Here is a 6,397-nt window from a genome sequence, read left to right as displayed (position 1 = left end):
GAGTCAGTGCTGGCTCAGCAGGAGCCCTGTGGGGAGTGGGAAGGATGTAGGGCCTCAGGATCTTGAGTTCAAGTTTTCACATCAACCTCAAATGAGGGATTTTACCAAGTGCCCTCCTGTCCAGAGATCCCAAGTCTTCTTGCTGAACTCCTGGGAGATTTGTCCTGCCAGGGATATGGGAGTTTTACTTTTCTCTGCTATGGGACCAGCTCATCCTGGAGAGCTGTGACTTTCTAGGTGGTCACACACACATACACACATACATACCATGCGGTCATTGCAGCAATGCCCACTGGGCCTGGGGTTCTCCCATAGCTCCCAGCTGATAAAAGCCTCCTTTCCACTCAGCTGGGACCTGGGGTCATTGGCTTCCTTCTGTCTCATTTCACCCAGTATTTGTCCTAGTCCCCACCAATGTGCTGTTTATTTTAATGCTTTGTAATAAAATTCCACAGTCAGAGGCTTGTGTGAGAACTGGGGTCCAGAGCATCAGGTCTAATGTTTACTATGTTTATTTTCACTGCACAATCTGTTATTACAAAGAGATTTTACAAATAAAATAGAAATACACGAGCTGCCAGCATTATTCTGATACCAAAACCAGACAAGGACACAACCAAAAAAGAAAACTACAGGCCAGTATTCCTGATCAACACACACGCAAACATCCTCTAAAAATACTAGCTATCCAAATCAGTAACACATTAAAAAATCATTTACACTCATCAAGTAAGACTCATCTCAGTGGTGCAAGGATGGTTCAACATATGAAAATAAATAAATGTGATTTATCATGTTAGCAGAACCAAGAACCAAAGTTACATGATCATTTCAATAGATGCTGAAAAATCATTCAATAAAATCCAAGAACTCTTTATGATAAAAACTTTCCACAACGTGGAACACAATTCAAAATAATGAAGGGCATTTTTGACAGACCCACAGCCAATATCATACTGAATGAGGAAAAATTGAAAGCCTTTCTTCTGAAATCTGGAACAAGATTCACTTTCACCACTTTTTTCAACATAATACTGGAAGTCCTGGGCAGAGCAATAAGGCAAGAGAAAGAAATAAAGGCCACCCTAGCTGGAAAGGAAGAAGTCAAATTAACCTTGTACACAGATGACATGATCTTATATTTATAAAAACCTAAAGACTAACAAAAAGTCTGTTTCAGTAAAATTGTAGGATACAAAGTCAATGTACAAAAATCAATAGCATTCATATACGCCAACAGCAAACAATCTTAAAAGATTGTTAAAGAACTCAAGAAATCACTTCTATTATCAATAGCTACAAAGAATATAAAATACCTAGGAATTTATTTAACCACAGATGTGAAAGATTAATACAAGGAAAACTATAAAACACTGGTGAAAGAAATTGAAGAGGGTACAAGAAAAAATGGAAGGGTATTTTATGCTCATAGATAGGAAGAATTAATATCGTTAAAATGAAAATGCTACCCAAAGCAATTTACAAATTCAGTGCAATTTCTATCAAAATACCAATGACATTCTTCACAGAAATAGCAAAAATAATTCCAAAATTTTTATATGGAACCTCAGCAGACCCTGAATAGCCAAAACCATCCTGACCAAAAAGAACAAAGCTAGAGGCATCACACTACCTGGCTTTCAAATATACTACAAACCTATAGTAACCCAATCAGCATGGTACTGGCATAAAAATAGGTGTATAAACCAATGGAACAGAATAGAAGATTCAGATATAAATTCACACATTTGCAGCCAACTCATTTTTGACAAAGGCAGTAAGCCCGTATACAACTGGGAAATGACAGTCTCATCCATCAGTGGCGCTGGAAAATCTGGATACCCATGTGCAGAATGAAAGTCTATCCCTATCTTTCACTGTATACAAAAATCAAGTCAGAGTGGTTTAAAGTCTTGGGCCGGTGCAGTGGCTCACGCCTGTAATCCCACCACTTTGGGAGGCTGAGGTGGGCAGATCATGTGGTCAGAAGATCAAGACCATCCTGGCCAACATGGTGAAACCCAGTCTCTACTAAAAATACAAAAATTAGCTGGTCACGGCAGCATGTGCCCATAGTCCCAGCTACTCAGAGGCTGAGGCAGGAGAACTGCTTGAACCCGGGAGGTGGAGGTTGCAGTGAACCAAGATCGCACCACTGAACTCCAGCCTGGCGACAGAGTGAGACTCCATCTGGAAAAAAAAAAAAGGAAAGTGGTTTAAAGTCTTAAATCTAAGATCTGAAATTATGAAGCCAGAAGAAAAACTTGAAAAAATACTCCAAAATATTGACTGGGGCAAAGATATTTTGTGTAAGGCTAAGACCTGAAATTATGAAACCAGGAGAAAAACTTGAAAAAATGCTCCAGAACATTGGCTGAGGCAGAGATATTTTGTGTAAGGCCTCAAAAGCGTAGGCAACCAAAGCTGCTTCTGCACAGCAACAGAAACAAAGTGAAGAGATAACCCACAGAATGGGAGAACATTTTTACAAGCTATCCATCTGACAAGGGATTAATAACTAGAATATGCAAGGAGCTCAAACAAGTCAATGGGAAAAAATCAAATGATCCAATCCAATTCTTAAATGGGCAAAAGTTCTCAAAAGATGGCATACAAATGGCCAACAGATATACGAAAAAATGCTCAATATCACGAATCATCAGAGAAATGCAAATCAGAACCACAATGACATGTCATCTCATCCCAGTTAGAATGGCTTTTATCAAAATGACAAGAAATAACAGATGCCCATGAGTATATGGAGAAAGGAGAACTCTTGTACTTTGTTGATGGGAATGTAAATTAATTAGTATAGCACATATAGAAACTGCATGGAGGTTCTCCAAAAACTAAAACTACCATATGATCCAGCAATCCCACTACTGGGCATATATCCAAAAGAAAGAAAATCAGTATATCAAAGAGATGTCTGCAAGACCATGTTTATTGCAGTACTATTTACAATATCCCAAACATGAAATCAACTTAAGTGTCCGTGAATGGATTAATGGATAAAGAAAATGTGGTACATATAGCTATACAATGAAATATTCAGCCATTAAAAATGAAATTTTGTCATTTTCAGCAATATGGATGGAACTGGAGGTCATTATGTTCAAATAATCATTATGTAAAATAATGTCATTATGTAAAATAATCCAAGCACAGAAAGACAAATAACGCATGTTCTTATGAGTTATACGTGGGAGCTTAAAAAGTGTGTATCATGATGACAGAGAATAAAGTGGTGGTTACCAGAGAGCGGAAAGAGTTGGGTGAGGGGGATGGGTGAATAGAGGTTGGCTGATGGATACAAACATACACTTAGAAGAAATAAGATCTGGAGTTTGATAGATCAGTGGTGATACTATATTAACATTAGGTGTGCATTTCTTTCTTTTTTGAGACAGAGTCTCGCTCTGTCACCCAGGCTGGAGTGCAGTGGTGCGATCTCGGCTCACTGCAAGCTCCGCCTCCTGGGTTCATGCCATTCTCCTGCCTCAGCCTCCCGAGTAGCTGGGACTATAGGCGCCCGCCACCACGCCCAGCTAATTTTTTTTTTATTTTATTTTTAGTAGAGACGGGGTTTCACCGTGTTAGCCAGGATGATCTCGATCTCGACCTCATGATCTACCTGTCACGGCCTCCCAAAGTGCTGGGATTACAGGTGTGAGCCACCGCGCCCGACCTGGTGTACATTTCAAATAGCTAGAAGAGAATAACTGGAATGTTCCTAGTGTAAGGAAAAGAAATATTTAAGGTGGTGGATATCCCAATTACTCTGATTTGATTATATAAATGTATCATATGGTCACATGTATCATATGGTCAAATGTATCATATGGTCACACGTATCTCAAAAGCAGGTACAACTATTACGTATCAACAAAAATAAATTAATTAGAAAACAAAAAAGAATTAGACTAGCTCAGCCTAGTGGCGTGGTTGCCAAAGTTCAGTCCCCAGGCCAGCAGCACCAGCTTCCTGTGGGAACTCGTTAGAATTCCAGCTTCTCAGCCCCACCCGAGACCTTCTGATTCCGAAGCTCAGGGGGTGGGCCTAGCATCTGTGTTTCAATAAGTCCCCCAGGTGAAGCTGATGTGGCTCACGTTTGAGAACCACGGGGTGGGTTGAAGCAGGACTGTAGGAAATAGACTCTCACCTTTGGGAACAACAAGGGAGAGCCTCCGCCCTGGTCAACTGGAGCCTCTGCTATTGGTTGTGTACCCCATCTTGTGAATCTGGTTGCATTGTTGACCTTGAACACAATACTCCGGCTCAAGAGTTTCTAGTCACTCTCACATTCACAGTGACTTTTTAATGCGTGTGGGTGGAAGGTGAAGCAGTGCTGACCAGGTGAGGGCAGTCACAGTCTGTGGCCCTCATCGGATTCCCCCTGCCCCTGCTCCTTGACCATCCCAGCTGCCTGGAAAGGACCAGATACATTGGGGGTAGGAGGGGGGGTTAAGTGACTGAGCAGGTGTCAGGTGCACAGAACTTTTCTCTCCTAGTCCCTCCTAGAATGTCCATATCCTCATTCTGGAACCTGTGACTATGTTAGTTTAGATTCAGAAGGAATTTTATAGGTGTGATTAAATTAAGGATCTTGAGAGGGCGGTTATCTTGGGTTATCCACGGAGCACAGTGTAGTCACAAGGATCCTCGTACGGGGAAACAGAGAGGAAGGAAGAGGCTGCACTGCTGGCTCTCGACAGGCTGATGGCACCATGAGATGGGAGCAGTGATGTGCCCTAGAAGCTGGAAAAGACAAGGAAACAATTCGCCCCAGACCCTCTAGAAGGAACGCAGCCCTGGGGACCGCTGTAGACTCTTACCCGTAAGAGAACTGCAGGAGGATAAATGTGTGTTGTTTTAAAGCACTGAGCTTGTGATATTCTGAATAAATGTGCATTTATTCACATTTATAATAAGAACTGTCAAATAAACATGTGTTGCTTTAGAGCACTGAGTTTGTGGTATTTTGTTCCAGCAGCAAAAGGAGACCAATGCACGGTCTTTCTGGCCTTTTAAGGAACCTGCTCAGCTTCTTCCCAAGTCAGAGACTTCACACGTGCTGCCCCCATGGCCCAAGCCACCCTCTCTTCCCTCCCCACCTGTCCCTTCAGCTGGGTAATCTCCCTCAGCTTTCTGGCCTTGACTTACCTGATTCTCCCTGGCCCTACCTAGGCAGGCCAGGTCTTCATCACCCGTCAACCCCTGCCCGTTGCTCTCATGACATCCTTTACTTTCACACAAGCTTGTCCAACCCTCCGCCTGCAAGCTGAATGTGGCCCAACATAAATTTGTAAACTTACTTAAAACATTATGGGTTTTTTTTAATGCGGTTTTTTTTTTAGCTCATCAGCTATCGTTAGTATAAGTTTTTTGTTGTTGTTGTTTTTGGGACGGAGTCTCACTCTGTCACCCAGGCTGGAGTGCAGTGGTACCATCTCAGCTCACTGCAACCTCCGCCTCCCGGGTTCAAGTGATTCTGCTGCCTCAGCCTCCTGAGTAGCTGGGATTACAGGCATGAACCACTGTGCCCAGCTCATTTTTGTATTTTTAATAGAGACAGTGTTTCACTGTGCTAGACAGGCTAGTCACAAACTCCTGACCTCAGGTGATCCGCCTGTATAGGCCTCACAAAGTGCTGGAATTACAGGCGTGAGCCACCGCGCCCGGCCAGTGTTCATTTTTTTTATGTGTGGCCCAAGACAATTCTTCTTCCAATGTAGCCCGGGGAAGCCAAAAGATTGGACACCCCTGCTTAGCATATCCTGGGTCTCCCTCACTCCCCGCAATCCCTCGCTGTCCCCCAGGGCCTCCAGCTGCAGCACCTCTCTGTTCTGCAGCCATTTACCTCATGCTCCTCCCTGACTGCTGGGCTGAGGCTCTGTGAGGTCAGGGCCTGGCCCAGACATGGCTCAATGGATGCTCAGTAGAATGGCTGGATGTTGGAGGTGTGAGGACAGCCAGCTCCACTCCATCCCAGAGCTGTCTCCTGGGACAACCTTTCTGCACTCCCTGGCTCCTCCTCCTGTCATTCATTCATTCAACTCGTTTGTTCAACTCCTGTCATTCACTCATCCAACAAACATAGAGGACTTAGCCTGTGCCAGGCTCTGACTTTCAGGTGGGATGGAAGACAGCGTCCGTACATGGACACTTGGATGACTAAGGAAGGAACTTAGTAGGTGCCAAAGGTAGGTGGCCTGAGGCCAGCAGGTGTCCTGTGAAAACAATGGCAGAGACTCAGGCTCCCACACTGGGAGTCATATTATTGGTCTGCAGTACAAAATCACTGACAAAACACACCTGTGCCCATGAGCCAAGCATGCAGAGGGCCAAAGGTGTCTGCTGGCATTTCTTCAAAGTGGCAGCTCTGTGCGAGCACTGA

Source organism: Nomascus leucogenys, chromosome 24, assembly GCF_006542625.1.
Source record: "Nomascus leucogenys isolate Asia chromosome 24, Asia_NLE_v1, whole genome shotgun sequence".
In the NCBI taxonomy this organism is placed as follows: Eukaryota; Metazoa; Chordata; class Mammalia; order Primates; family Hylobatidae; genus Nomascus; species Nomascus leucogenys.
The sequence above is the reverse complement of the archived record's forward strand: the minus strand, read 5'-3'. Positions refer to the sequence as shown.